The 26199-nt window shown below is 42.6% G+C and overlaps 1 protein-coding gene and 1 non-coding gene across 5 annotated transcripts in view; one reads left to right on the forward strand and one right to left on the reverse strand.

The window, feature by feature from the left end:
- The window catches only part of ZNRF3 (zinc and ring finger 3), a 150293-nt gene that overhangs the window by 102714 nt on the left and 21380 nt on the right, over window positions 1-26199 (forward strand). The gene's annotated exons all lie outside the window — the stretch shown is intronic.
- Window positions 10446-10575, reverse strand: LOC119245412 (small nucleolar RNA SNORA31). Its single transcript, XR_005125342.1, has one exon. It is a non-coding gene; the product is annotated as a small nucleolar RNA SNORA31 (small nucleolar RNA).

The following is a 26199-nucleotide window of genomic DNA, read 5'->3' on the forward strand; positions in this document are numbered from 1 at the left end:
AAACATGCAGGCTCAAGGCTCTCTTGCACCAGTAGTATTTGTTTATCCATCTTCACTGGACACATGTAGTACTTTGGAGGTAGATTTAGGAAAAGTATGTTAGAATATGGAGACGGAGACAGAGACATAAAAAAGTACAGTTGGTACAGTTGGCTTGCCTATGAAAAGCAAAATGAAAGATACTTGCCTTCATCATAACAGGTATCATGATTACATTCTTACTGTCTGTCAGGTGTTTTCATACATTATCCAAAATCCTCAATATCCTAGGAGGTGAGTGGTAGTAGATTGTTATATTAATGTAGGAGTGAGGACACTGAGGGCCCTGAGTTATATGTGGTTGTACAACTGGTCTTGGCAGAGGTGGGAAGTAGCCCTGGGCTGCCCACTTCCTCCTCCTGTCCCCTGTCCCCTCCAGTGAGCCACAGTGAGATTAAGGGCACCAGGCACATGGGGATGCTGGCAGGTGTCAGATTACTTTGAACATTCTAGAGGGAAAAATTGGGGTAAATACAGTTAATCTCATTTCTTACCTTTTAGATAGCTGGGAACCTAATATGTGAATGATAAGCGCTACTGAAATTTGCTTGTTTAAAATCGTTTTCTTGCAGGTTTTTTTTTTTTTTTAGTAGATTAAGGAGATTTTTTTTTTAAGATTTTTTTATTTATTTATACAAGCACTGGGTATAATCAGAAGCGCAGGAGGGCGAGAGAATTCACCAGAGCCAGAGTGGGGAGCAGAGCAGGCAGAAGGACCAAAGTGCACTGCTGAGGGGAGCAGCAGGCGGCAGGAGAGGTCTGCGCGCCATGCGGGACCCTCCTCCAGTGGCCGGGGAGCAGCCGGGGATCGAACTGGCGTTGCATAGCCTGCGGGCAGCTTCGCAACCCAGCGCTTAACCGCTGCGCCACCGGGGAGGCCCTCTTGCAGCTTTTAATTAGCTGCCAGTCTTTGCCTTTTATAATATTTCTTATTTCCTCTTTTTCTCTTGCTCATTTGTCTCTTCTTTAGAAGCTGTTTTCCTTTTTTACCATAATCTGAGATAATCTCTCTCTCATTTACATGCTCAGATGAAGAGAAAGGACATATGAGGGTGGCACATTTTCTTTATATTCAAAATGTCATCATCATTACCATATCCCCTTGGGTGTGCAGAGTATGTGTTCCAAATTAAATTCCTCCTAGTGGGAATTGAAGACACTAACTATTCAGGGTCTAGCTAGGGAACCATGGCCACGTGTTTCAGAGCATGGCAACATGGCCTTAAAGTCCTCTGGGGGAGGGAGCTGTTTGCCCATTCCCCCACATGTGTTCTCCCTAGAGGTGATAGCTTCACTTATTCCATGTTCTGAGCCAACTCTTGAGATTCTAACTGGACTTGCAGAAATTCACTGGTGTCATGATTTACTCTGTGTGTGTGTGTGTGTGTGTGTGTGTGTGTGTGTGTGTGTGTAAGTATTAGACATGTTTCTTGAAGAGAGTAGGAAAGAGACTTGTGGTTCTGATTCATTTGAAACTTTCAGATTTCTCCCCAGTGCCAAGCTCATATAACAAGACTGAATGAGTGAGAGTGCTCTGTTTTTCTGTATGTTGGGACAGAACTAAAGGAGACGGGCATGGAATGGTCTGGGTCTTCTTCAGATCCATGCAGATGGAGAGTACATTGGTGATGGCATTATTGTCTTGGATTTAGTGGTTTGTCAGAAGAAATTTTGGTTGCATTAATGATTATCCTTGTTGTCAGCTTTAATAGAAGAACTGGGAAAATTGGATGTCTCTCAACACTCAATTGTTTCTTCAGTTGAGTCCTTTTGTTTGTCCAGGTTCTGTGACTGTGGTAATCTCGGTTGCCAAGTAATATTTTTTAACCAAGAAGGTTTATTCAATTACTGGGTTAGGGTTTGTAATTTGAAGTATGGATGTCACAGCTGTGGGATGCCACATTTATCTGATGTCTCAGAACTATAGTTATCCAAACATTCCTTTGTCCTGGTCCCTTGAAGTTCAGCAGGTAGCTTTGGAGTATCCACAAATTCTCTACCCACCCTTCTAGGTCCTACGGGACCATCATGAGGAAGGAATCATAATGAACTCCTTCAGGTCTTTGCTTAGACTGTACTTCCTCTTTAAAGTCTTTCTAAGCCAGTAGTGTGTTAGCAGGAAAGGCTTCAACAGAAGAAATGAAACTCAACTTTCAAGAATGGGTGGGTTTGGAGTAGAAAATGAGAGAGGAGTACATTTCGGGGGGGTGCTGCCAGGAACAGTTATAATGCATGATGTGCCCCAGGTGCTCAAAAAGAGTACCTTGTTGTGAGTTTAGTGGCCAAGAAGATCCTCTCAATAGGTAAGTTATTTCCAGGGCATGCATGAAGTGGCAGGCCAAAGGAGAAACAGGCTTCCAGCAGAGGGAACTGTATGTGTTTATTTCCTCTTTTTCTCTTGACCTAAGAGTAGATCATCAGTTTGGACATTTCTATGATACTGTTATATATTGCGGTTCTATGGCAGTTAAAGTAAAAGAGAGGACTAAAACTTAATGTATTAGAGACCTTAAATTTAAAATCCCAGAAAATTTTTATGTGGATGAATTAAAATGGTACTTGGTAGAACTTGCCCAATTGGCATAAAATAAACACAAGGTTATAATTCTCTTTGTTGTGCTAATTCTTTTTACATATAACAAATTATCATTTTAAGCATTTGGAGTGTACAGTTCTGTGGCATTAAGTATATTCACATTATTATACAACTATCACCATCATCCATCTCTAGAAATTTTCATCTTATCCAACTGAAATTCCATACCCATTACACACTCTTTCCATATCTCCTTCTTCCCAGATGCTGGCAACTACCGTTCTGCTTTCTATCCCTATGAGTGCCACTACTCTAGGTCCCTTATAGAAGTTGTCATGTAATATTTTTCCTTTGTATGTTTTTCATTTATAATGTCTTCAGGGCTCATCCATGTTGTAACATGTATCAGAATTTCCTTTTTTTAAATGTTTGATTAATATCCCATTGTAAATACACCACATTTTTTAATGCCTTCATCCATCGATGGACCCTTGAGTTGTTTCCATCTTTGGGCTATTGTGAATAATATTACTATGAACACATGTGTGCAGGTGGCACTTCAAGACCCTGCTTTCAGTTCTTTTGGGCATATACCCAGGAATGGAATTGCTGGACCATATGATAATCTCATACTTCTAATTTTTTGAGAAATCACCATACCGATTTCCACAAGCTTTACCATTTTACATTCCCGCCAGCAAAGTACAGGGGTTTCAGTTTCTGTACATCCTACCAGTACTTCTTTTCTGTTTATTTTTTTTAAAAGATTTATTTATTTATGCATATAAGAACTGGGGTGTAGGCCAGAGATTCGGGGTGGGGAGATGAGAGGATTCACGAGAGACAGAGTGGGGAACAGAACAGGTAGATCTACTAAAATACACTGCTGAGGGGAGCAGCAGGCGAGACAGGAGAGGCCTGCCATCACCATGTAGGTTAGCTCCCTGGTGGGGGATTGAAGTCATGCTACAGTGGCTGGTGATAGCTTGATAGTGATGTGTCTTTAACCCCTGTGCCACCAGGGAGGCCCTGTTTGTTTGTTTTTAATAATGGCCATCTTAAGGAGTGGTTTCTCACTGTGCTGATTTGCATTTTGCTAATGGTTAGTGATGTTGAGCATCTTTTCATGGACTTATAGGTTATTTGTACATCTTTTTTGGAGAAGGCCCATTTAAATCATTTGTCAGTTTTTTAAATCTAGTTGTTTTGTTGTTTTAAATCTTGTTTTGTTCCTTCTATATCCTGGATATTAACCCTTTACCTGAATATAGGCCTTGCAAATACTTTCTCCCATTCTGTGAGACAGTTTTTTCACTCTGTTGATAATAGCCTTTGATTAAGACAGAAATTGTTAATATGATGAAGTCTAGTTCCCCTATTTTTTTCTTTCACTGCCTGCGCTTTTGGTGTCTCTTCTCTTTTTTTTTTTTTTTTTTTTTGTGCTTGCTCCTTAATTCATCTTCACCTAACATTTTTTTACACATCGATATCTTACAACTCAGTCTGGTTTACAATTTACTGTTGTCCTCAGAATTCCAGAAAGGAAGAGAAACCTTGCTTCCTGGCTCTCAAGGCTTTGATACATTAGAAGATGTGCATTGGTGGATACAAAGAGTGATAAGGAACTGCACAGGAGATGCCGTAGGCTGGCTGCAGGGGTCCAGCAAGCTGGCTGCACTGTCCTGTGGTCAACTTCTTGCAGATGGGGAGCTTCTGTCTGTCTCTATGGCCAGCTGCCACCGGCCCCACGGTGTGAATGGTGAGGAAGTGGGGGCTGGCAGCTGGCTGGACTCCAGGATGCAGCCTTTGCTGGCGGTGAACCAAAGCAGAGGGGAAAAAACACTCCTGTGTATGAGAGAAATAATGTAGCTCCAAAACCTATAATTCCCAAGTTGAAAAAAAGAGATTTTCAACCAAACTGTGCTTTTATCTTTGGATTCTGAATGGGAGATTGTTCACACAGCTAAGCTGGCTGCCGAAGGCAGGCCAGTTAAAACAATATGCAGGCAGCTCTCCTCCAAGTAACCAGAAACTGTTGGCTCAAAGGAGCCTGAACCGAGGAACCAACCTGCTGGGAGACGTTTTCCAAGTAACTCCAAGCAACCGCCTGAATGTAAATCCTCCTGCTGGGGAATGGCACTTTGGCAAATGAAGACCCTAATTAGAGATGGAAGGGTTTCTATTTTGTTTTTCTTTAATCCTTACCCTGGGGCCTTTGCAGGGCCGCCATGTCTCTGCTTGTGTGCAAAGAAATTTCCAACTTCTCTTTGTAACAAGATCCTCTTTTGGGAAAGAAGCAACAAGCTGACAACGTGGGCCCACCACAGCCCGAGGACCCTGCCACCAACCTAACCTAAAACAAAGAGCTTGATCTGGGCCATAGAGGCTGGGTCACCCGCACTGGCCTGTCTTCTGAAGTTGTTGGCCAAGTTGGATCATCTGCTGCCCCTACCCCATGAGACACTCAAATCCATTCTTATACTGTAAGTGAAGTTTCTTAAATCCTAAAGGAGAACAGAAGGTGAACAACATACAAAGCAGTTAGGAAAATGACAGCTCTGAGGTGTGAAGGCTGAGGTTGAACTGGAACTAGGAAGCAGGACCCTTTTGTCTCTTCCATGTGATTCTTTGCCTGTTTGATCCACGCTGTGAAGCAGAGGGGCTATGAGCTCTTTCAAATTTATCACCTTTTAGTTTTGAGAATATCCAGAAGCATTGCATATGTGGAGAAACTGCATGCACCAGTTTCGTTTTGTTTTGTTGTGAATACCTCTTCGACTCCTCCAGGTACTCTCAGAGGCTTAGAACGGATGATCTCGCTCATTTTAATTTCTCTTTGGTCCATAAAAAGCAAATGAGCAGAATTCTCTTCACCCAAAGTATTGGGCTGTTGGTTAATTATAGAACCAATTTTAGACATTTCTAGAGAACCAACATGAATACAATGATGTGCCTTTTTGGCCTCTTTGGGTAGTTGTTCTTTAACTTGCCTATTATCCTTCATGTTGGTTAAGTGTAGCATGAGTGCATGAGAATTTTGTGTGTCTATTTTTATGCAATGTCTAGGACTGTTATTTGTCATTAAGTTCACTAAAGTAGAGGATGCTTGTGCTTAAATGACTTCAAAAATTTGCAAGGGAAAATTATACTCTTCTGAGTCAAATGTAGGAAAAATGCTTGTGTTTGCTCCTTATTTCATCTTCACCTAACTGCTGCTTCAAACTGAACTCTGGGCTGGCTCTGTCCAACTAGAGACTTTTAATAGTCACAGCTCAGTGAGGGGCAGAGACAAATCTGCAGCTGCCATACATGTTTACTCCTGACCTGTTCTTTCTATACAACTGCAGCTCCTCTTTGCATACTATCCTTTGAATTATAAGCTGAACCTATAGACGGTAGTCATTCCACGTCTGCATATGTGACAGATTCCTAACCCAACAGCCTTACTCCTCTCTCCCCCATATTGGTGAGAAGCCCATTGCTGCCAGAGAGCCACCCATTCCTGGTGGTCACATGCTGGATGGATATGTCCTCTGCATTTATTTCCCGGAAGTCCTCAGCTTGCTCATACTGTCTAAAGTTAGGTTTCAGAGAATCCCAAAATGTTTCTTTTTTCAGATCTATGCTTGTGGTTAGGCTGCTGCAGCTTGTTGGAGAAAAATGACCCAATCTGTTTGTCTGCTGCTTGGTAAAATGACGACAACAATGACGAGTATCTCTTCAGTGCTAGTAACTGTCCCTGTTCCAGCTTTTTGTCATTGGTTTAATTTTCAGTGGGACTCATAGAACCTGCTTAAAGTTACAGGGAAACAGTTAGATCCAGGCATAAAAAGAAAACTGAGTTTTTAGATGCCTTGTGAATCCTTTAAAAAAGGTAAAACAAAAGTAAACCTTACCGTTATGCCCTTACCATTATGCTTAACTGGCAACTTTTCTCTTTGTTACAGAAAATCTTTGATGAGTTATAGCTAATTTAAAGCTATATCAAACTGAAGGGTGGGGAGAGCCTGATAATTTGCATGTCAACTTGCACTATCACCTAATGAACAGCTTGGATCATTGCCTACCAAACTTATAATGACATTACTTTGGGAAAAGGACTCAAAATGTCAAGACCAAATTCTGTCACAGGTTTCTAGATTGCTTGTGTAGTGCTGTAAGTGTGATGATAGAGTAAACTGAGCAGTATTGGATTTATGGCATACTGCTTTGCCACATGGGCATGAGGAATTGTATGAGGTGGGCCTGGAGAAAGAAGGCACCATTCTGGGTTAGAGCAGGCACCATTCTGTCATAAGCAACCATGGGCATCATAGAATGTTGGTGATAGCCATTTCCTGGACAGCCTAGCATTGTTAATGTTAAAAATATCTTCATGCTCAGGAAAAAAAACAGTGTAAAAGTCTTTATAGTCTTATTATTGTTCCCTAAATATCTTCCCCTGTATTTTTCCTTCTGCCTTGTCATTTCCATGTTGCCATAAAGTCATGCAGACATCCCACATGCTGTTGTGACAATAGTAGCAGGTTCCTAGCCAAAATTTTGCCCCCTAAAGAGCAGAGAAATGTCACTCTAATTGCCACCATTTTTTTCTTACGTTTAGGTTGTCTCCTCTCCCTCCTGTACTAAAATGCTTTTTTCTCAACAAGGAAATTAATAATAGTGGCATCTTTGATGTCAGTCATCTCAAGTTATTTATGCCCTTCATACCCGCAGTGGTTTTCTCCAGTAGAACTAGTCCTCTGGCTGCTTGAGATGTAAGATAGGCTTGGGTGACATGAGTCCTGATATATTTTGGATTCCTGAACTGAGGGCAGTTCAGCAACAGCACCGCAAAGAAGCCACAGTGGGGATACAGGCTCAAAGAGCTCATAGCTCAACAGTTTTACAGCAACTCCCTCATTTGACAGGAAGCAGAGATGCCCGGCCTCCCTGCTACACTGAAAAGATACAGTGAGCTAGTATAAGCGGTACCCTGTTCTAGCTCAGTGCAGGAGACCTCTTTGGAATTCATGTGTACACTCATTTAGTAGCTCCTATATGCCAGACAATAATGCTGATGATACAGAAGTGACTCAGACAAGTTCCCTGCCCTGGTGGGGCTCACAGTCAGTAGAGGGGTTGCAGAAACAACAAGCAAGGACAAACACAGCAAGCTAACCACAGCTTGTGATGTACAGGTATAAGAGAGTGTGTGGGAATTCTCTGCATAGTCTGTCTTAAGCTGAGTCTAGAGTCAAGGTTTCCAGAAGAGGAGGCATTCCCACACATCCTTTATCACCACATCAGAGTTTGCCTGCCTCTTGTGCATCTGCCAACTCCATCATCAGTTCTTCTGCACATCTGCTATGTTGAAGATGTCCTCTGTTGTTTTCTCTTACTCCTGTCATTTTCTAATCATCAAATGGCACTTTACTATGCTGCAAATCCTATCTGCCTAGGCAAAACGAGGACACTCAAGTCTTGCAGAAAGTTAATGGCTTATTTTAAGTATCTTGTTAAATATTATCTACTTGACTATTCTGTGTCAATTACCTTTAAACCCTCTGGAAGTTATATAATATGCTTGTGATATGGAAAGGATGTATATGTAAAACTTTTATGCTAATAATTGCTTTAAAGTTTTCATTTGGACTTGTTTTAAAAATTATAGTCTAACAAATCTGAAGTTTAATCAAAATTGGGCTTTGCCTTCCAGTCTTCTTTCTCTCTTATAGTGACTTTAAGAAGGGGAGGAGAGGGGGAAACGGATCACAATAGTGGCTTGGGCGATGAAGGTTGTTTCTTATATTACAAACTAATGTTGCAAGAGGTCAATTGATCATTACTAAATGTCTCCAGTACTGGCAAAGGTTATTGTCACAGTTTATGCAGAGCTTCCCAGTGCGTTGACCTCATGTTCGCTTGAAAATCTAGAGACTAAACCAAAGGAAATGCCCTCTCAGTCCATGGTAGATGCATTTGGGAAGATGAAGTGGTATTTGGTCACCTTGAAAGAAAATGAAAATGTAAGAGGCAGGTTATAATAGCTTAGGGAACTTTAAGAAAAAAATGAATGAGAAAATAAGTCTTTGCTAGGGCAATGGGTAGGAGCTTGAGCAAATAAAAAGTTATACTAGAACCTACTTCCGTTGTTTGTTCTGCTAAGTAAAGTCTTGCTAACACTGCTATACCTTGCTATAACTAATTATAGAAGGAAAAGCCTGTGTGAGGCCATCCTTCCACTTGTTCAGGGAAGATTAGTTTAATGACTGGATCCCAAGGTGCTGGGTGGGTAGTTGTTGCATGGGTTAAGATGGGGTAGTTGGGATTCTCAGCGGGGAGGAGGAAAAAAAAATAAAGATTAGTTTAATGAACTTAAATTTAAGAGTTAATTTATTGAGACTTGATAGAGCTTGAATTTAGGAATTTTTGTACATTTTGTGTTACAGGCAATGGAAGTAAAATTGTATTTATTCCTTAATATCTGAGTGACCTCTTAGTATTTAAGAGTGATTATTGATTAATCAGGGTGTCAAGTGACATTTTTCATATTCTGTAAATTTAAAGAACTTTCCCCAACTAAGTGAGATCTGGCTTGAATTGAAGCACTTTTGGGCCTCCCTGGTGGTACAAAGGGTTAAGCACCACACTATGAAGCAATCCACAGCCTCTGGAGCATGAGTTAGATCCCCAGCTGGCTAGGGAGCAACCCACATGGTGTAGCAGACCTCTCCTGTCATGCCCGCTGCTCCCCTCAGCAGTGTATTTCAGTCACTCTGCCTTTGTTCTGTTCCCCACTCTGTCTCTGGTGAATTCTCTCATTCCCCTGCCTCTCTGGCCTGTACCCCAGCTCTTGTATGCATAAATAGATAAACCTTAAAAAAAAAATTGAAGCACTCTGAACAAAGTAGGGTTGCTATATCTCAGATCATTGTCACGTCAGCTGAATAAATTTCCCATGTAAAGTTCCCCATGGTATACTAAGTGTTCTGACTAGTGATGCAGTAAAGTTACCTCTGTAACATGTTTTCCTCCAAGAGACTTGAAATGGGAAAGGAAGCACTTGCTTAAAAAGAAAGATTTTCTGGTCCCCATATTCTAGATAAACTGAGACAGTATCACTTTGCCCCCACAAATGGTCTTTGGGGAAGAGCTGGCAAGTAGTATATGTTCTCAACCAACCTCTGGAACGTAGTCATTTATTTCTGTTCCTCCAGCAGGCAGATTTGTGTATTTGCTGAAAGCCTAAGATGTGAGACATTAGCTACTTGGAGTACACCTGCATAGTGTCTTAAGAATCAGCATTTCAATTGGAAGATTTAAAGAAAATTTTTTTCATTGTAACATTAGTTTACATCATTGTTTGTGTTACCGTACCCACTGTGAAAGCACCCACAGTCCATCCCATAGTCCATTGTGTCCCTCCCCACTTTGTTTTCCTGCCTCCCCCTATCTCTCTCCCTCTGGTAGCCTCCGTTCTGAAATCAGTATTCTAGGGTTTGTTTTTAGTTTGTTTATATCTGATCCATTGTTTGGTTTCTCTGTATATTGCACATATAAGCAACACCATCAGGTATTTGTCTTTCTCCATCTGACTTTCTCTTAGCATAGTCCTCCCAGTCCTGTCCATGTTGTTATAAATGGCAAGAGTTTAACCTTTTTGTTAGCTGAGTAGTATTCCATTGTGTATGTGTATGTATAGATCATATCATATACTTCCTGGTCCCCTCTAAATTTGGGTGGTTAGGTTTTTCCATAACTTAACTATTGTAAATAGTACTACACTTAACATAGGCGTGCATGTTTTTTTAATCTTTGTATAAATTTACCTAGGAGTAAAATTGCTGGGTTATATGGTAGATTCTTTTTTTTTCCCCCCTTGTTTTTCACCTGTATTCCCCCATTCAGTCTTGGCTGCCAAAATCAAACAGAAAGTACAAGGACACTTAACTTCTTGCATCTTAAGTGGAAACCCTGGCAGCAAACAGTAACTGCTCTAGGTCTGTCAGCAAATCCATCTTTAATATTTTAAGAAAACCTCCATACTGTTTTCTAAGGATTCAACCAGGCTACGTTCACTCAAACAGTGTAAGAATATTACTTTTCCCCTACATCCTCACCAGTACTTGTTGTTTCTGTTCTTTTTGATATGGACCATTCTCACAGGTATGAGATGGTATCTCATTGTGATTTTAATTTGCATTTCACTGACCATAAGTGATGATGAATATATTTTCATCATCTGTATTTCTTTGGAAAAATGCCTATTTAACTCTACTACCTTTTTTTTGGGGGGGGGGTGTTTTCTTTTTGTAAAGTTATAAGAGTTCTTTGTAGATCTTGGATATTATCCCATTGTTGGATACATGGTATACAAATAATTTTCTTCTAATCAGTGGGATGTCTTTTGGTTTTAGTTGATGGTTTCTTAAACTGTACAGAAGCTTTTTAGTTGGCTATAGTGCCACTTGTGTATATTTTCTTTTATTTTCCTGCCATTGGAAAAAAATCCACAGACATCTCTGAGGCCTATGTTGTGAGTGTTTTGCCTGTGTTTTCTTCCATGTATCGTTTCAGGTCTTACACATATAAGTTTTTTATTCATTTTGAGTTGATTTTTGTGTATGGTGTGAGGTGATGGTCTCATTTCACTTTTTCACGTATGACTGGTTGTCCCAACTTCATTTATTGAAGGGGCTTTTCTTGCTTCAGTGTATATCCTTGACACCGTTGCTGTAGATAAGCTGTCCATATAGTTGTGGGTTTATTTCTGGGCTTTTAAATCTGTTTCATTGATCTGTGTGTATTTGCTCTGGTACCATACTGTTGATCATTGTAGCTTTATAGTATAGTTTGAGGCCTCAACATATGATACCACCGTTCCTGTTTTTTTATCAGAATTGCTTTGGCTATTTTATGTCTTTTGAAGTTCCATATAAATTTCAGTAATATTTGTTGTTTCTTTGAAGAATGCCATTGAAACTTTGATGGGGGTTCTATTTTCTTGCTGAGTTCTTTGTGGGTAATCTTCACTTGGATTTAAATAAAAGAGCTCCTTTCACCATTATTGGAGGGAGGAGGTCTAGTGTTTGCAAACTCCGTCATTTCTGTTTGCCTGAGAACGCCTTTATTTTTTCCTCCTTTTTTATTTTTTAAGATTTATTTATGCATACAAGAACAGGGGTACAAGCCAGAGGTGTGGGGGGTGAGAGGATTCACCACAGACAGAGTGGGGAACAGATCAGGCAGATTGACTGAAATACACTGCTGAGGAGAGCAGCAGGCAAGACAGAAGAGGTCTGCTGCACCATGTGGGTTGCTCCCTGGCCGTGGGAGCTTGAACTTGTGCTGCAGTGGCTGCAGTTAGCTTCATAGGTTGCATCTTAACCCCTTGCACCACCAGGGAGGCCCCTATTTCTCCCTTCTCTTAAGGAGATCCTCACAGGATAGAATAATCATGACTGGCAGTTTTTGTCTTTAAGTGGTTTGATCGCATCATTTTATTTTGTCTTTAAGTGGTTTTATCGCATCATTGTCCATAGAGTTTTTCCATTAGAAAAGGTAAATGTAAGCCTGATCAAGATTATCTACTTATCACTAACCAGCTTCAATATTCTTTCTTTGTCTTGAATTCTTAGAAGTTTAATTACTATGTGTTTTGGTATAGGTTTCTTTCTGTTTCTATAACATAGTGTTCTTTTAGCTTCATGGATGAGTGTATTTAGTTCCTTCTCCAGGTTTGAGAAGTTTTCCTCTACTACTTCTTTAAGAAATTTTCAGTTATCTTCTCTCTCTCTTGCTTTCCTGGAATACCCATTATACTTATATTGTTGGTCCTCATGGAGGCAGATAATTCTTGAAGTATTTCCTCATTTTTTAAACGTCCCTTTCTTCTTCCACCTGAATTCAAGGTCAATGATTTGATCTTCCATGTGCTCTATTCTACTTTCATACCTTTCTGCAGAATTTTATATTTCTTACTGATATTTTTACATCCTAGATCTCCATTATTTTGTTATTTAAAACTTTAGTTTCATTTTGCAGGACATTTATTTTTCTGAATTTTCTTGCATATCTTTGATCAGCTTTTCTTTGTTTTCTATTTCATTGAATTTCTTTATCGTGACAATTTTGAATTCTGTATCTGATTGGAAGAAAAGGTATTCCATGACTCTGCAGTTGGGTTCTAGAGATTTGTTCTGTGTAGTATTTGTTCTGTATAGTAAATGTGCAGAGTTTCTACTTTTTCAGTAGATAGTGCTATATGCCAGGGAGAACTAATCTGTAGATGGGTCTTCAGTGAATGGGCCAGGGTCCTGGAGGGCTCAGTTCCTGGTGACTGCTGTGTGTGAACTTAATTCAAGCCTGTGTCACACCTGCTAGCCTGCTTCTCTGGGCCACAGACCTGCCTCTCTGTAGTTTGTGGTCTGGGCCTTCAGTGTAGCCCCAGGATGTTCCAACATGGCTTGACTGTATCCTCTCTGTCCCCATATCATTCACCCCCTGAAGTAGATGGTGGGGGTCATGCCTTTGTGAGCTTTGTCTTCACTGGGGGTCCTGGCTGGCTGGCTCACCATAGCACTCTTGCCTATGTCTCCCACAACTAGATCCACAGCAATCAGCTTTGCCCTCTGCAGGTGTGGGGATGAAACACCGTTTCCACCCTGGGCACCTCTTCCCACACTCACCCTTTTGTTGAATTTCCTAAGTTGAATTTCTTCTGTGTCTCTTCTGTCATATTAGGTCAGCATGGGTCCCTGGTGATCATGAGGTAATCTGATTTCACCCCACTTCACAGGATCCTCTTGAGGTCAGTGCCTACCTGGATCTCTCAGTTTAGTTTCCCCAGAGCAAAGCAGGGAACTTCTCTGATCCCATCTTCCCCTCCTGCACAGCCGCAGTTGAAAGATTTAATATAAAGGTCCATATTTCTACCTGTCCTTGAAAAAATTAAAAGGTGTAGCAGTGCTGGTGCCCCATTCTTCCTAGTAAGGGTATCCTGAGCTATATGGGAGCTGCCTTCTTCAGACAGGCCTGTCCTGCCCAATGGGCCACAGTTCCCTACTACTCAGCTGCTTTCTTCACACTACAGCAGCATATGCATTGCCATCAGTCTTTATGCCTGGTCCCTTTGGACAGTTGAGTTTGTGACCGCCACTGAATGATTTTTAAACTGCTAAAGAAATGCAGGGAGCTAGCATGTGGAAAGTTGAATCAATTGAGTGTGAGCATAGACTGTCAAAGCATATTGTCTGTCAAAGAATATGCTTGAAGAAGAAGCAGAGATTGGTTGAATTAGTAGAGTTCTTTAATGTCTCTGATTTGTGCCAACTACTCTTTGTAGAGTGACTATATCATTTGTCATCCAAGCTGGGACTTTAGAGAATGGGAGGAAATGTCACATTATTATGTGGAGAAACAGGCATCAAGCAGGGCCGTCCTAGCTATGCTTGGAACAGGACACATGGCCATCCTCAGACTACAATACATGAAAACAGGAAACTTAACATTCATACCATTAGCCGTGGTGAGTGAAGGAAAGATTTGTAAGGGGAACTCACACAGAGACTACAGTGGTATAAAGGTGGTCCTGGAAAAAATGGACAAGGTTTTGCAGAGAAAGGAGGCTCTTACGTGGGTTCTTGTGCATGAGAAGGGCTTTGAGAGGTAGAGAAGGGTCTAGGAAAGTGATTGCACCAAAAGAAATACCCTAAACAAGAAGTTGTTAATGTATCTTAAATTTTTTCAGAAATTGGGTGACTGTGTGGTTGGAGCATTGGTACTTGGAGGCAGATAGTTCAAGAAGTAGGCCAGATAGACTTAGTCCAAAGTATTATGAGTCTAGAACATTAGGAGTTGGAATTTGAATCTCAAAACCATGAGAAGAAAACTCTGGCCATCATGTATGTAAACTAATTTTCCTGGAGACAGGAAAGCTCTTGGTTTCCCTGTAGCAGAATGCAAGAGAAAGCCTACTTGAATGATCTATTATAGAAGTAAAATTAAGGGCCTCCCTGGTGGCGCAGGTAGTTGAGCACAGCTCTGTGAAGCCGTCCGCAGCCTCTACAGTGCTGGTTCGATCCCCACTGGCCACGGAGCAACCCACATGGCATGGCAGTCCTCTCCTGTCTCACCTGCTGCTCCCCTCAGCAATGTATTTCAGTCAGTCTGCCTGTTCTGTTCCCCACTCTGTCTCTGATGAATCCTCTCACCCTCCCGTACATCTGGCCTGTACCCCGGTTCTTGTATAAATAAATAAATCTTTAAAAAAAAAAAAAGTAGAGTTAAACAAACTAAATGTGGAGAGGGAGGGGAACGACTAGGGTTTCTAGATTTACACAATTACGCGTGCTTTAATCGGAGATAGGCACTATAGATATGAGAGAAACTTGGTGACTTTGAGCTTGGTCATGTTGAATTGGAGCCCTGGAATGGAAGTAAAGGGTCTGGACTGGTAATAAAAGTTGGAAATCATTAGGAGGGAGTTTGTGAGTGGGACCATGTAAGAGTTAGCAAAAGGAACCTGAAGGTAACAAGAAAGAAGAAGCAGTCTCAGGAACACAAGGCAATGTAAATAGGGTTGTAGAAGAGTGTGGAGGACACCCAGGTGAATTAGCATGACTTGATTGTGCATTCAGCTAGCACAGGAGTATTAGTTAGCTTTTGCTACAGATAACAAACTATTCTGAACTTAGTGCCTTCAAAGCAGCAATTATTTTCATTTGTTCTCTGGTCTGCTGAGGGTTTTTGGGGACCTTACCTGGACCAGCTATGTCTTATCAACATGAAGTCTTTAATCATCCAGGAAGCTCGTCCAGTCTTATTCATAGGATGGTCTGAGTTCCCAGCAGCAAAAGAGGGCAAACCCAATGCACAGGCACTTTTTAAGATTCTGCATGCATCACATTTGTTAACATACCATTGGCCAAAGCAAGTCACATGACCACGCCTAGCTTCAAAGGGTGGAGAAATAAATTCCACTTCTTGATAGAAAACCACTACAAAGCATTAATGGCCTTTTTTTTTTTTTTTTTTCCAACCTGCCCCACCAGGTGTGAATTTCTTGTAACACTTGGCAGGAGCCACTTGATTCTTTGGGTCAATTGTGTAACACCCAGTTGAGCCAGGAGGAGTTGAAGATCACAATGGAGCAATTTAAATTCTGCAGACCCATCTAATTATGGAAGAGATTGTTTCATTTCTGCTTCAAATGAAAACTGAAGGTAGTTTAGGAGAAAACAGTGCCACTCATATTTGTGACTTTAAGCTAAAGCAATTAACTGAAGACCTTGATATACCTTGTTCACAACTAGGTGTGCTCTTTCTCAAAGCAGCATTATGATTTGCGGTAATCAACACTTCTTAGTGCCATTACTCATTTAAGACTAGATCAATGTGTAGTAATCATAACGGCCATTAATTAGTGGTGACTATGAGCCAACTATGCCAAGCACTTTATACCCATGAACTGTTTGATCCCCTCAACAACCATATAAAGTTCTTTCACTGTCCCAGTTCTACACATGAGGAAACTGAGGATCAGATATGAAGTGACTTGCCCAAGGGCATCTATTTAATAAATGATAGAATGAGGAATAAAAATAATCCCTTCAGGCCACTGGGCTCCCCTGACTGAGGAGCAGTACCAAGTACAGACACCTCCCCCACATCCCTGTCATCCTTATTCTGATGTAATATTCTCTGATCGACATTGACCTGGAATCTGCCTCCTTCCAGAGTCCATTAAACCTCCAGTCTAACTTTCCCATTCATCCAGATTCATGGAGAGTAGATTTGTTTTAGACTACTGAGACAGTCTTAGATATTAGATTATTTTGCTCGGTCCAGATTTTTTAAAACTGGCTTTGGACTTTTACTGTGTTAACTAAAATCAACAGCATTCATATGATGGAGTTACTTGTGTCATAAGCTTTGCTTTTTACCAAGAAAGGCAATAATGGGAAAAGATTATTTGTGGATTCGCTCCCTACCCATTAAAAAAACTATTGAAGCATAATGGACACACAATAAACTGCACATATTTAAAGTGTGTAATTTAGTAAGTTTTGGCCTACACCGCCACCACAATCAAGATAATGAACATATCCAAGTTCCTTCATGACTCTTTGAAGTCCCTCATCTATCCACTCTGTTCTTCTCCAGCTCCCTAACAACCAGTACAGAGTTTTATGTGAATTAAAACATACATATTCCTTAATCTGGCTTCTTTCACTCAGCATAATTATTTAGAGATTCATCCATGTTGGTTGTGTAAGTAGTTTCCTTTTTACTACTTTTTAAATTTTAAGAAATTGGAACACTGCTTTTTTTTTTACTCTGAACTTGTGCCAGAACTATTGAAGTTACCTACAAATTGTACATTAACTAACTAATGCCAGTGATGAGTTAATCTATAACTTCATCTGTTAGCTGTTAACGTGACCCCCAAACCTAACCTTCTCTTGGCTGTTAGGCCCTGATCCTGGGCACACTTTCTCCTGAGGCTAAAACTGAAGTAGGACTGTGGGGCTTGGAATCCAGTATTTCTGAACTTTGGTTGGTCTCTACCTATCATTGTATCTTGGTATAGCAGTATCTCCATGATATCATGAAAATAGGGCTATATGTGTGATAGTCTGACCAGCAGGATAGCAGGGGTGGGGCACTCTGTTAAAAAGCTCTGGCTTCAGTACACTCTGTGTTTTATAAATTTGAGTTATGCAAATGTCCTAATCCCAGAGATGCAAACTCGGTATATGGGGGAAAATTAGAGGGCTTCTTTTGTTGTTACAGAAGTACTCAGTTTAGCATTTTTTTTTAAATAATGATCTCAGTTGGCACATTTGGAATGCTCATGAGTTACACTTCAAGTCTCCTCTTTTCTAAACTAACTATAATGCTAGCAACTCCATTATAGTCAATTTTCTTTTGTTCACCAGTTGGTTTTTGGAAAATTCTTTACTTAAAAGCTTGACTTCAAATTCCTGGTATAGAATTGTTCAAGTCAAGATTGCTTGAAATAATACACAAAATATTTATGCTTTTACCTAGTAGGCACCAGTTAGTATTATATGCCAGTTATTTTTGGAAAACTAACGTTGGATTCTCCTAAGTTTTGATTTTCCATAAAAACCAAAATGTAGACATGACAGAACTTAATGGACTGTGAAGAAGTGGGGGCAGGGTTGACAGGATGCAGTCAGCGCTGAGTTGAATGCCCTTCCCTGCTGCCAGCATACTCTGACCTCAGGAAGTCACTGCATCCTTTGAAACCTAGGACATGCGACTAGGTGCTCTTTAATCCCATTCCAGGACTGAGAGACACTTAATTCAGGTGGACCATAGGCCAGGTCCCTGTTGCCTAAGAGACCTCCCTTGTCACTCTGCACAAGGACAGCCAGGGCTCATCAGGAAGGCCGCGTTGGCTCCCAGACCAGAGAAATAGGCTCAGTCTCTTCTGAATTTGGTTTGCCAGTCCTTCCAAATATCCCAGCCACCTGGAGTCTATGCATTTTGATTTGTTCAACCAGCCAGTTCCCCAGATCTGCCAGAATGTTGGATGTCTCTTGAGTCAGTGTTGGCATACTCTGCAATTATCTGCTTATTTGGTGGTGGGGGGGGGGGTTGTTATATAGCACTTGTAGTTTTAGCTCTCTCCACTTACCCACAAGCCAGACTGCCAAACCCCTGGATCATAAAACAAAACATAAGCACCTGGATCATGACCCAGCTCTTTTCCTGTTCTTCTTTTGAGACTTCCCCAACAGGAAAGGCTCTGGGTAATTGATAGAGATTATCCCTGATTCCCTTAATGTAACCTTTTTACTCTTTCCTTTTCCTGGGATTAAACTGTTCCTTTGCAAGAAGTCCTTTTCTTAATGACACAGTCATCGACCTATTATTGACCAAAGGAAGTGATCTGGCCCAACTCCACCTTTCTGTGGCTCAGTTGTCTCCATTATAATGACTTTTAAGTCATTAATTGTTATTGCTGTTGTTTCAATTTTTTGCACTGTTAAAGACTATCAAACTATACTTTAAAATTAATCTTCCATATTGAAACTATAATTACCCATACATTTGTTATTGGATATGAAGGTTCATATTGAGTAGTTACTTTAATATCTGCTGAGTGAGGGTTCAGAGGCAGCATGCTTGCATTGTTGAGGTGTGCTGTTCACAAGATGACAAGCTGAGGTCTGACGTAAAGTGGAGACACATGGATCATGTCAGCAGGCACCTTTCTTCCCTTACTCCCTTTATTCAAGGAGTGTTTACTGCTGTTTGGGCAGAATCTGTAGTGTGACTGGAGCTCCATGTGGAGAGGGATTAGACTTTTTAAAGACTAGATCTTTTTGGATCAGGATAGATGTTCAGTAAAATTATCTAAATTAATAAATCCTGGGAAAAGTCACTTACAGCTAAGCCTTTTGCCTGGAAGCACCTAGCCACCAAACTGAGCTTTCCATAGGGATTAAAGGAACCCCTTCCAGAGAAAAAGAAATTTTAGTAATTCAAAAATGTTAGTAAACCTGCTTGGATGCTGTGTACCAAAAACTAACCTGGGGAACATGCTGACTGCTACCAAGAGAAGGGGTAGGCAGTGCATAGAGGTCGATGTTTATAACAGCCTCATGAATGGAGTCCAATGCAGAATCAAATATCCAACCAAGTGGCACCTCTTGCAAACCTCTCCCCTTCGTGGTGTTACAGGGAGAGGGCAACCCCAGGACTCCCAAATCTGCCTGCTTTAAATAGGTTCTGCCATCCACCACATTAAAACAAAACATATAAGACCTTTAATGGAAAGGAACTTTAATATAATTAGTGTGCAAGACAGAAAAGACAAAGAATATAGTTTCCAAAACAAGCACCCAAAGTTACCCATCCCCTCATGGGTAAATGCCCAGCCAAACAGGATTGGCCCAAAGCAAGGCCCAAAAGCCCGCCACAAGTCTAAAGCATCTTTCAGCAGGGACCCATAGAAAAGGATCAGAAACAGTCAGACAATTCTGGGAAGAAAAGAGCAAAATCAAAATCAAGATAAAAGTTGCCATTGTTAACCTCCGCATGGACTCTCACCCACATCTGTTTTAACCAATCCAGGACCAAGAAGCAAGTGCAGCATCTTCACATGTCTCTCTACCCCGTGTGCCTCCTCCGGGTCTCCTTCTTGCTCTCCATCCTGCTTCTTTCTTACCCCAGTCTCCTCCAGCTCTTCCCCCTGCTCAACTCCACACTCCTTTGGGTGGGGCATGGAACCTGGAACCTCCCCTTTTCCTAGGGAACACCCGGTTATAGTGGTGGTTGGTATATCTGCAGTGTATGCCACCTCAGCCAGAGCCTTGTGTGCCCAGCTCCTAAAAGCCTTCCCTTCCTCTTCATCAGGCAACTTGGTCTTCATGAAGCCCTTCCTGACCACACCAGTCATTAACATGTCACTCCCATCCAAGTTCAGTCTATTCTTGAAAGGTGGGCCACCATCCTTCCAGGTGGTCCCATATAGTTGAGCTCCTGGTCCACTTGTTTCCCTTGTTGGTCTAGCTTTTTCTCTGACTCTGTAGATTGCAAACTCTGCATAAAACAGACAGGAACTCAACCCCTGACTTCCCCACCCCCACCCCGCCACAACCACCCTCCCACACACACACTGCTTTCAGCCCACTCTGACCAGCACAACTGGGACAGTGGACTTAGGAGGAGGAAGTACTATAGCTGCAAGCCCGACACCTGGTAGGGATACCTGAGAGCATCTTTTTCCTTAGCTAGTGTCCATTGTTGGCCTGAGAAGGGTGAGCTCTTCTCTTCCCCTGCCATCATCATCACCACTATAAGAACTGTTTATTGAGCATGAGGATTGGAATGCATTTGGGAAAAATAAGACTATAGGTTCAACACAGTCTTCAGCCCATTGGTCTGTAAAAATGGGATTCTAGAGCTTATTCTTTGAAGTAAACACTAAAATATGCCCTTTGCAGGAGTGACTTAGTTATATTCTGTAGCCTAACTCATGACTTCAGATGCTGCAATATCCCCTCCTCACACCTCTGTCACCAGAATTACTCCTAATGGCCAAAACTATCATGGCGTTGTAGAGAAGTGGATATTAGTTGGGCAGTTGGCAAGTTCTGTGACTTAATTAACTCCGGTTTAGTTCAAGAAAGCATGTGTTTTGTGAAGATTAATGGAAATTAAACTTGAAAATGGTGTCCTTGAGATTTCTCACCTTTCCAAATTTTCATTCTTTATAATTCTCTCACCACAGAAGACTCTTTTGGACTTGCATTTTGTTGCTCTATCCTACAGGCAGTAGAGAACCATGTTTAAGTTCCTGGGACCCCTAAGGAATAGAGGCCAAAGCCTAAGGAGCCAGAAGGTCCTTTGGTGTAAACTCTCAAAACCTGACCTATGTGGGAGAGATAATTGCTCTTATGCCAATTGCCCTTGGCCCTACCATTTCTGAATCCCCTCCCTGGGCCAACTACTGCCTGCTGATTGGGTTCCAGGTGCCTGACTAGAGACTGGCAATACTTTGGTAGTTACTGGCCTGGAGACCTTTGATTGTGAGGGACTCAGACCAGACACCAGAAGAAATACAAGTTTATTGTCTTGAGGCACATTTTTCTCTTTAATGAGGGCTTTCTTTCAGTCTGAGTTAGAATAGCATAAGTGAGTTTCTGGAAACGAAATAGTGTGGCTGAAAAAGAATTTTGCAATTCTAAGAAGGGAGGAACAAGGTTTTGATGAATTGGGTTTAAGAAGCACACCTCCGCCCACCCTCTCTGCTCTAACCTCTTAGGGTCTTGTGGCTGTGTCTAAGAACCAGGGCAAGTCAAACTGCAGGGGCCAATTCTACCTCCAGCTCAGTGCTCCTCAGTCTCTGATCTCCCAGTGCCTGTGAAGTCTGTCCTGATAGTATCATTCCCCTTATAAGGTGACCAAATGGAAGTAGCGAAAGGCTTTAGTCTTATCTGCTCACAGTCAGAGCTGGTAATGTGAGCCAGAATTTCACTCCAAGCTGTGCGAAGGGACATCTCTTCCCCCTGCCCTTTCCCCATGGCAGTGCTAAAAGAACCTAGGTTGGCCTTCCCTTTCGCAGGTCACCTTCAGGCTGTGTTCTTCTTCAAGGCCACCTTTGTTGGGGGTGTCATAAAAATTATTATGCACTCCGATAATAATAGCAGGCCTGAGAGAGACCTTATGATTCTGGAGAAAGAAGAGATTGATTTGGTTATGTTACTATTAGACTTGAATTTAGAAACCCCCATGATGACACGAATATTTCTGTAGCCTGGGATTAATGGAGAAAGACTGCAGTTAAATGTGAGCTCTCTATTTGGTGACTGTGTGACCATGGACAAATTAACCTCTTGGGGCCTCCATGGTGGCCTAGGGGTTAAGGCTCAGCGCTGTCACCCCTGAGGCCTGAGTTCTATCCCCAGCCAGGGAGCTGACCCACATGGCTCAGCAGACCTCTCCTGTGTTACCTGCTGCTCTGCTCAACGTGGATTTCAGTGGATCTGCCTCTTCTGTTCCCCACCTGTGTCTCTGGGGAAACCTCTCACCTCCCTGCACCCCAGTTCTATGCAAAAAAATAAATAAAATCTTTTTTTAAAAAAAGAAAAATAAATAACCTCTGAGCCACCAGCAATAAAATGGGGATCTTTACCACCTTGCCTGCAAAGTTGTGCAGATTCCTTGCCATTTGAAAGCAAATTCCTTTGCCTCATATTGCTTGTGGTGCTGGTTAGCATCAGCGCCCACACCAGTCCTACTGAGCCAGGACAGAGGGGCCCCAAAAATGTACATTTGACAGTCATCCCAGAGGCTTCATGCAAGTCTGGGCTCAGTGACTGGATTTCCATCCTACCTGAATTTTAATACTAACTGGGGGACCTTTAGAAAAATGCAGCTGCCTGAGTTTCATTCCACTTTGATGAAATTGTCATATCTGGGGGTAATTTTTCTATTTTCCCTGTTGCCTCCCCAGGGAGCCAAAGGGTGCCCCTGCTGGGTGACTCTAGCAGTGAGCTCAGCCCTGAGAGCCTGCTTTCCACTCTCATCTGGGAATGGAAGCCATGGGGTCTTCCGTCCTTTGCAGACACTGTTGCTCCTTGTTTAAGCCCCATTCCACCACCTAATTAACACTTGTTTATGTTAAACAAGTGTTAGTTGCCATATGTTGAGAAGGGGGTGGTCCTTTTTGAAGTTTCTAGTTGCTGACTTTTATAAGATTTGGCCTGGTGTGGAACTTCTGGAAACTCAACCCAAGATCTCAGTTACTAACAAGTTTCTTCCAAAAGTTTCTCTTCGAAGCAAAGCCATTTCATGAAATACCCTACTGCAGACGTTTTTTTCCCTATAACATCCCTTCATCCAGCAGTGGTGATGGGAAGGAGGGTGTGGACAGACTTCCTAGGTTTTTGATGCTTTTTATCAGGTGTTAAAACAAAGAGAATCATTGTGTTCCTTGGAACTGGTCTAAATGTCTATGTTTAAGATTAAGATCTAGGGAAATGCATTTCCGCTTGACACCCAGTATTTTCTGATTGTGAAAAGGGTACCAACCTGTGTAATGGCGCCATGACACGGCCTCGGACTCCAGCCTCTCCTGTCGGTTCCTTTAATTAGGAGAAATTAAGTGGAGCTGCTACATATTTTCAAAATAAATAACACTGTTTAAACTTAGGCAGCTTTAACCACTAACCTAACCGCTGAATTCTCGCTGCTACATGTCTTCTAAATAGATCAGCATAATCTTAAGTAGGACTTAAAATGCATCATCTTCGTTCAGAAGCTCAGAACCCGCAGCCGACAGGAGCCTTTGGAGGCTTAATGACTTTAATTATGGCGAGAAATACCTTCTGATGGTGGGAGGGGCGCGGCTGGCCGGGTAGGGTCAGAGGAGGCCGGGTGGGGAGCCCGCCCCCAAAGGCAAGCCCCTCTGGTGGTGGGAGGGACTGGGGGGCGTGGAGAAGCAGAGGGGGCGGACCTTGGGGGAGGGCGTGGATAAGCCGACTTAGGGAGGAGGGGAGAGGCCGAAGGGGTGGAAGGGGAGGAGGGACCCGGGGGCTGGCCGCGGGCCTCAGAGTTCTGAGCCGTGTTTGTGGCTTCAGAGCTTTGATCTACTGCCAGGGAAACCTGGAAGGTCAGGCCGGGCTGCAGCCAAGCCCTGGAGCTAGGAGCCGAGTGGAGCGGGCACGACTGCCTCACCCCACCACCCCACTCCCTGCTCCGCTTTACCCCTTTGTGGCGGTTTTATGTGTTGATCTCCTTTAGGCCCGGGATTATGGGCTCCAAGTGCTGAAAGTAAACTAGCCAGCCTACAAAAGTTTGGTTGGGTAAAATCATTGTGTTTTAAAAGAAGTCAGGTTAAAAAAAAAAAAAAGGTTATTTTTTAAGTTGTGTACAACCTCTTTTATCCCACTCTCTCTGCCCTAGTGGTTTCTGGGTGTTGGGGTCCTTTCCCCCTCACTTATTCTGACATCCACCCCCTTTTTGGCACCAGGATTTTCTCACCGGTTGCCCATGTGCTGGGGTGTGTGACCTCATTTCCTATGGAATGAAAGGTTTCTGTTGGAAAACAGCACTCTTGGTGAGACGGGCCTTACAAGCCCCCTTGCCTGGAGAGAGTGTCCGCTGTCATGCAGTGACTCATGCTTCAGGGAACAGCAGCTGACCAGAATGTTCAAGAGCCTGGTGCCTGGGTGGTCACTATTAAGTGAAGAACATGGGGGAGGAGGAAAGGAAAAAGTGAGGAGTGAGGGTTTAAAATCCACTTAGCGCCTCCAGAGGGAGGGGCATAAATGGCCCTGTGAGACTGTTTGGACTGGGTAGGACCAACCAAGAGAGACTGGTGGGCGTTGGGCGTGACTAGTGCCTGGGACTGGCTGCTTGGTCTAGGTCCCTGTTAACAGTTCCTCACCCCTCCCTGACCACAAGAGCAAGCCCTGGGGCAGTGGCTACATAAGCACGGCTTGTTATTGCCTCCCTACATTCCTGGCAATGGTGTGCTCAGGCCTTACTTAGGTCAATGTGCTTTTCAAGCTTGTGCTTTGCTTTTATTGCCCCAAACGAGGGCATCATTGAGTTGGGGGGTTAGGCAATCTGCTGCCACTTCACCCAGAGAGCTAAGTTCTAATCTTCACACCAGGTCAGGAATGCAGACCAATGTCAGTGGGCTTTCCCAGTATGTGCACTGTTTGGTGCAGGCCCTCCTTCTTCACAGGTTTCAGGGTAAACTTCGCCAGTCTCTTAGACTCAAGAAAAACCAAGATTCCTAGTGATAATGAGAGAAAACTAAAAGCCTACAGTCTGTTCTTGTGGATGTGCCCAAGAATAGACATTTGGTCACTTTGGTGAGGTTTCTAAAAGGGTGCTTTCCTCCCCAGTGTGGAAGGAACAAACACTACAAGTGCATTGGCTTGTTTTCTAAGAGCTTTGACTTCCAGAGTTGTGCTCACGCAAAGGTCTGGGACCTGATATCAGATCCATGTGGCAGTCATCTGGGGTTTGCAAGAGGCAATAAATAATGAACTTACTAACCCACCAGTTAATAAGAAACCAAATCCTAAAAATCTGAAGTAGGTAGAGACTGAAGTTCCAAGAAGAGCTAGTAGAGAATGGACATTCTCAATTTAAGAGTCAAAGGAAACAGGATGAGATCAGGTGGCCTGGAGCAAGCTACTGGCTGTGCTTGGAGTAGCAAGCCTAGGGTGTTTGATGCTCACCCCGAGGGCAAAAGCTGATCCTTTTTAGGTTAATCAGCAAGCGTTTATTGGCCATTTACTCTGTGCCAGGCCCTTTGATGGATTCTGGGAATTCAGCAGGAAAGAAATTTGACACATTGGCTGCTTTCCAATAAGGAAGACACTTCAGTAAACAGTTCCAGTATGATGTCATAAGAGTGCAATCGTGGAGCACAGAGTCAGGCCACAGGCAACAAACAGTAGTGTGGCACAAACAAACTGAGTAAGAGTGAGAAGTCTTAAAGACAGGCTCTTGGGGTGGGGAGAGGTGGTATGTTAGTATGTCCCTTGAGGGGAAGGATATACTACACCATTGAAGAACTAACAGAAGCTCAGCCTAGTTATACTAGGCGGTTGGTGGTGGGGTGGGGGTAAATTGGAGTGTTGAATTTGCGGTGAACAATAGGGAGGTCACATCTTACCCAAAGAACAGTATGGTAGCCTTTTGAGGAGGGCAGTGCATGTCAGATCTGTGATTTACAAAGGTGCCCCTGCTGCACCGGGACCACATTGGTGGTGGGCAGAATAGGGAACCCCCAAGAGAGAATGTTGTTGTGACTCACATGAGAAGGCTGGTGTCCTGGATGGAATGACAGCAGTGGGGATAGAAATTGATGGATTGATTTGGAGGCTAGACTCTGCAAAACTTAGTAAGCACTTGAATGTAGAAGTGAAGGCAAAGGACTGTGTGTGGTTTGACATGGCTCCTGAGGAGGCTGGCAGGTACCTCTCTGAGGTGGGAACCCAGGTTGTAGGAAGGTAAGGATTAGATGAAGGATAGGCTCATGGCAAGACCCCACGCACCCATATCAGCCTGAGAAAGAAATGACCCTCAATATGCAGGACAGTACTTTGCTCTGGGAGTAGTCACAGAGGGGACTTGGGGACCAAGCT

This window comes from Talpa occidentalis, unplaced genomic scaffold (assembly GCF_014898055.3).
Source record: "Talpa occidentalis isolate TD23 unplaced genomic scaffold, MPIMG_talOcc4v2.1 talOcc4.14, whole genome shotgun sequence".
In the NCBI taxonomy this organism is placed as follows: domain Eukaryota; kingdom Metazoa; phylum Chordata; class Mammalia; order Eulipotyphla; family Talpidae; genus Talpa; species Talpa occidentalis.